The following is a 6,000-nucleotide window of genomic DNA, read 5'->3' as shown; positions in this document are numbered from 1 at the left end:
CTTGGACTTCACTAATAATAGTTTACAAGGACTGAGTTGGGATAATCAGATGGCAACAGCTTTTATGTCTGGCTTCTTAAAACTGCCTTTCCCCAGAGGGATGTTCTCATCCCACTTGAGCAGCATTCTAAGTCTGCAAACCCTTTTTCCTTACGGCCAAGTCCTCTTAGGTCGCTCCTTGGTCCTTCATAGTAATATCTTCCCTAAGGGCTTGCTTTACCAGCGGGCGCACACTGGACGTTCTGAATCCCAGGCTGGGCAAATGAGACTCAGGCTGTGGCCTTGTCTTCTTCCCTTTCCCCTGTCTCCCTCCATCCTTTGTGATTCTGTGAGGCGTGAGAACAGAGGAAGCAAAGATGATAACGGGAACACATGCTTCATGGTAGGGGAAGGAGCACCATGCGGTGTGGATGGCTTAATTAGAATTCTTTTCTGTTTGTTTATATTTTATATTGGAGTGTAACTGATTTACAATGTATTGGTTTCAGGTGTACAACAAAGTGAGTCTGTTATATATATACAAATATCCACTCTTATTTCAGGCTCTTTTCCCAAATAGGTTATTACAGAGTATTGAGCAGTTTCCTGTGGTATACAGTATGCTCTTGTTGGTTATCTGTTTTATATATGGTAGTGTGTGTCTATTAATCACAACCTCCCAATTTATCCCTCTACCCCATCTTTTTAAGTGAATTTAAAAAATTTCAGTGTGGTGTTTATTCTACTAAATAGTGGGACTAAAAGAAGTCCTCATGTAATTTAGCAGTTTCAAAGTGATTGGTCAGCCTGCATAGGATTTCACTGCAGAAAATCTTGTCTATGTATCAGGGGGAAAAAATATCCAGAAGCTTGCTAATAGCATTTGCAAAACAATGTTTATTACTCATCCAATACTAATTATAAAATTTGAGAGATCAACTAAGAAAAATTTGTATATGCTCTTTATAAAGATATTTACATACACATCTGCCTTAACTGATACTCTCTAACTTGTGGGTTGAGATATAGGGTGTTGTGAGTTTCCTTGGGAAAGCTATCGGTAGTGGAGGAAGAGGATGTCTGCCATTCACTTTGAACAGGCAGAGGAAGAACTCTGTTTAGCTCTTCCAAGTGAATGTTCCTTACAGGTGAATAACTCAGTTTTGGTACATGTCAGAAGGAAAAACAAGCCAATTCTTTGAATTCTTGCATATTTCTTCAGAGCATCTTTTAGTAGGTCCGTCTCTCTTATCTTTAAAAAAAGGGATGCATGTTTTTAACGCTGGACTCACGCTGAAGTGTCCTGACACTCATCAACTCCAGAGCCAAAGTGCTGGTTGCAAACCCCAGCTCTGCTGTGTGACTGTGCCAGGTGACTTCATTCCCTGTCCTCCAGTGTTCTCGTCTGTACAGCGGGCGAGTGAATGAAGCCACCCTTAAGGGCTGTTTGTGAGCTAGTATATGTAGAAAGTGCTGGAATTTTGCCTGGTGCCAGTTAAGAACATGCTATATGTCAACGTTATTACTGAAGAAATTAGAGTAATGTCTATTACACCAGCAACTGGAAGAGGTCAGCTTCCTTCTCTCAACCAGTGTTACTGAATATGCACAGTAATGATCCCCAGCCAATGAAATCCTTCTTCCCAAAGAGTTTATGTGAGGAAGGGGGAGGGACAGAGGAGCAAAGGAGAAGGGGAGGACTAAACGAAATGAGTAAAAAGTATGTTATTTCATATATTATTTCAGATTTATTATGATGATCGTAAAGCAGACATATTTAACATGGATAACCAACAAGAACCTACTGTCAGAGCACATGGAACTCTGCTCAGGGCCATGTGGCAGTCTTGACAGGAGGGGAGTTGCGGGGAGAATGGATACATGGGTAAGTATGGTTGAGTCCCTTTGCTGCTCACCTGAAACCACAACAGTGTTGGTTAATTTATTGGCCACGCTCCAATACAAAATTAAAAAAAAATTAAGAAGAAAAACAAAGCAGAGATAAGGTAAGAGATGCTGGAGGAAAGAATACCATAGAGCAAACTGTAAGTCGGATGTCTTGAGGGCGGGTAATGTTTGGTGTAGTCCATACGAGCAAGGAGGCCAGAGTGGCTGCAGGGGGAAAAGGGAGGAGGAAGCCACACTTCGTGAGGTTGGAGGGGTTCTGGCTGGGGTGGCAGGGGGATCCTGGGGTGGCTTGTAGCCACTGTCGCCATCCTTTGACTGTTGTTTAGGATAAGAAGCCACTCGAGGTTTTGAGAAGAGGAGAGAAATAATCTGACCTATATGGTAAAGGATCACTTGGACTGTTGGGTGGGGCCTGGGGCCTGGGGTGTGTGGGGAAGTGGGTAGGGGAGTAAAAAGATCAAGTCGGAGGCTGTTATTGAGAGATGCTGGTGGCTTGGACCAGGGAATTAGCTGTGGGGAGGGAGATGGCAAAGAGTGAATACTTCCACGTGTATTTTGAAGGCAGATGTAGACGGAATCTGCGAAGGAATTGAATGTCGTGTGTAAAGGATAGAAAAAGTCTCGAGAGGACAGGGATATTTTTCTCTTTTATTCAACGTCACGTCCCAATCACCTAGATAGTGCTTGGTACTCAATATTCCTTGAACCAATGAAAAAGGGAACTGATTTGTATTACGATGCCCTACTTAAACTCAGCGAATACTATAAAGCAGCTAAGACATCTACAGCCATTTCTCCAAAGAAGACATGCAGATGGCTAAGAGGCATATGAAAAGATGTTCTACATCAGTAATTAGTACCGAAATGTGGATCAAGACTACAATGAGGTACCACCTCACACTGGTCCCCTGGAGAAGGGAACGGCTACCCACTCCAGTATTCTTGCCTGGAGAATTCCAAGGACAGAGGAGCCTGGCGGATTATAGCCCATGGGGTTGCAGAGAACTGGACACGACTGAGGAACTGACAGACATACACATACATACACACAGCCGTGTGCAAACAGGTCGCTAGTGGGAAGCTGCTGCTTAGCACAGGAGCTCAGCGTGGTGCCCTGTGAGGACCAAGAGGGGTGGAACAGGGGTGGGGGTGGGAGGATATTCAAGTGGGAGGTGTGTATACATATAGCGGGTTCACTTTGTCCTACAGCAGAAACCAATAGAACGTTGTAAAGCAACTATACTCCAATCAAAGAAAAACAGCTACAGATAAATGAAGTCCTGTAGTAACTACAGTTTCAGCATTTAAGCAATGAAGCCTCTTCCTTTCTTCAGGTTAGAAGTTGTCACTGCTGCATGCCTGGCCCTCTGCTGCCAATGACCAGGCCTGAAAAAGTCTTGGATAACTTTCTGTAACAGAAGAGTACTTTATTACAAACTATTCATTGAGAACATACAGAAACCAACAGGAAATACACCTGAGAGTATAGGAAAGAGTAGCTTATTTGGAGAAAACAGAGACCTAGGAAATGGGGATTCTGGTATGTATCCTCACTAGACAACTGTGGAACATACTGGAACACAGTCAATAAAATGGGAGCATTAACACACAAGGATTTCATGAGGTAAAATAAGTTATGTACCACATTTCAGACAATCTATGAAATGCCTTATTTAGGTCATACTCTAAATATTAAAAAATACAATGCACTTTATGTCATCTTTTCCTATTAATATACTGCAGCATGTGAGAGAGATAGATGGCTACATAATTGATGATAAGCCCAGGATATGGTGATTTCTAATTCCCCAATACACATTTTAGAGTTTAAGGGTAATCAGGTTTGTTGATATCCTTGAGTGACACGTAGAGTTGGTATACAAGAGCACTCCCACGTTTTGCTCCGTGGTGACTCATGGAAACTAGAAGCTACCTTCAGGGATATTACAAAGTACCTGTCAATTCTTAAAGATGACATTTGATAAAAGGATGTTCCGTTCTAGACGCATGTTCGGGGAACCTAGACTATCTCCTGTCCTTTGAGTCACCCCCGCGGGGCTGTCTTCAGGTCTGCTGGGCAGGACACTTTGCCCACGTACACTGACAGCTTCAGGGTCTCTATTCAGGACGTGTTCAGGGGCAGCAATAGCCATCAACACGGAAGAGGGCCTGCCGCGAAGGTGGAGGTGGGGGAATCGCGTGGAAGCAGAGTTTGCACCGCAGACATAGGTTTGTGCTTTTCTAACGGTTATTCGGGGGACCTAATGACTTCCCTGGTGGCTCAGATGGTAAAGAATCTGCCTGCAGTGCAGGGGACCTGGGTTCGATCCCCAGGTGGGGAAGATCCCCTGGAGGAGGAAATGGCAACCCAGTCCAGTATTGCTGCCTGGAAAATCCCATGGACAGAGGGGTCTGTGGGGTCGCAGAGTCGGACACGACTGGATGACTCACACACACACACACACACACACACACACACACACACACGCCCCGAGTCGTGGGGTCACCCACAGCCTCCGCTGCCCCCCACCCGCACGGCCCGCACAGCCCGGGCCCCAGCGGGGGCGCAGGGCCCTAGGCGCCGCAGAGCCGGCAGGGGCGCCGCCTCAGCCCGGCCCGCGGGAAGTTTTCCACCCCGGGCGCGCGTGGGCATCGCGCGTCCGGGGCGAGTGCGCCCGGGGTCCGCGCCGCAGCCGCCGGGAGGGAGCTCCGAGCCGGGGCGTCGCCAGGGCGGCAGCGGCAGGCGGTGAGGCGCCGCTCCTGCCTCGCCTCAGGGCGAGCCGCACCCGGCAGCGCGTGCCTTTAACGCGCGCGCCCGTCAAGGTGCCCGCGGCCCTCCCGATCGGCCCTGCAGCCGGCCTCCCGCGCCTCGCGGGCCCCGGCGCTCCGTCCCGGGGGGCGCCCCTCGCCCGCCCCCGCCGCCGTCCGCTCGCGGGGCTCGGCTGTCACTTCACTTTCCCTCGGCGCCCCGCGGGCGCGCGCGGCGGGGAGGGGGCGGGGCGGCGCGGGGCTGGCGCTCTCGCGGTCTCTGCCGGGCGCGCGCGGGCACGCTCCCCGCGGGCGCGCGCGGCGGGGGCGGGGCGGCGCGGGGCGGGGGCGGGGCGGCGCGGCGGGCTGGCGCGGGGCTCGCGCTCTCGCGGTCTCTCCCGGGCGCGCGCGCGGGCACGCTCCCCCGCGGGCGCGCGCGCGGACGGCCGGGCGGCGGCGGCGGCGGCGGCGGCGGCTCACGGAGGCGGGGGCTCCACTTTCCAGGACTCAGGGGCGGCGACAGCGCCAGCCGCGGGCAGCAGGCTCGGCAGCCGGAGCTGGAACGGCCGGGCGCGGCGGCGGCGCCGGGGGTGAGTCCGGCGGGCACAGGCGTGGCCGGGCGGTCCGCTGTGCGGGGCGGGGGTGCAGGTTCGGAGACCGGACGGCCCGCGGGGACGCCGACCCCCGGGGCCTCGTCGGCGCCCCGGCCCCCCGCGTCCCCTCAGCGCCCTGTCCCCGGGCTGGGGCTCGATCCCGCGACCGCGCGGACGGGCTCGCTCGGGCGCCGGAAGCCCCGCGCCCCCCCCCCCCCCCCCCCCCCCCCCGGCGCCCCCTCCCCCTGCGGACCTCGCGTCCCCCGCTTTCGCCGCCCGCCGCCCCTTCCCTGTCCAGCGCTCCCGGAACCAAGTCTCCGGGAAAGTGCAGGACGAACGAGTGTCACGGGGAAGTGCCGGCCCGGCCGCACGCGGGGTCCCTGCGGACCTGCCCCCCATCATCGCCGCCCGCGGGGTCCCTGCGGGTCCCCCCACCCCCGGGCCGGAGGCCGTGCGGCGTCCGCCCTGCGGCGGGCCGTGTGTTGTCCCCGCTTTGTGAAGCCCGCAGTCCGCGGTCCGAGCCCGTTTTCCTCGGCTCGGTCCTCCGCAGCCCAGCTGGCTCGGTTCGAAGCCGGGTTCCACCCCCAGGTCCCCCCTTCTTCCGCCCCCCCCGCCCTGTCTCCCCGCTCTCCGTGTTTTCATCCCCTTGCCCTTTATTATTTCTAATTAAGATAGAGCGGAGCTTCTTGTGGCCTCTCCCCCCGCCCCCCCCACGACCGACCAGAAATGTCCAATCCATCTTCTCTTAAGGAAATTAAGGCCGCTTTGCAAG

The 6,000-nt window shown here is 53.7% G+C and overlaps 1 protein-coding gene across 1 annotated transcript in view; it reads left to right on the top strand.

Moving 5' to 3' along the window:
• Positions 1-5,130: 5,130 nt before the first annotated feature.
• UBE2E2 (ubiquitin conjugating enzyme E2 E2) overlaps positions 5,131-6,000 on the top strand; it is a 357,439-nt gene continuing 356,569 nt past the window's right edge. The window contains exon 1 of the mRNA XM_027962475.3: positions 5,131-5,225. The gene's annotated coding sequence lies outside the window, so the exon portion shown is untranslated. The remainder of the gene's footprint in view (positions 5,226-6,000) is intronic.

Source organism: Ovis aries, chromosome 26, assembly GCF_016772045.2.
Source record: "Ovis aries strain OAR_USU_Benz2616 breed Rambouillet chromosome 26, ARS-UI_Ramb_v3.0, whole genome shotgun sequence".
Taxonomy (NCBI): Eukaryota; Metazoa; Chordata; class Mammalia; order Artiodactyla; family Bovidae; genus Ovis; species Ovis aries.
Note: the sequence above shows the minus strand (reverse complement) of the source record. Positions and strands in the feature narration are given on the sequence as shown.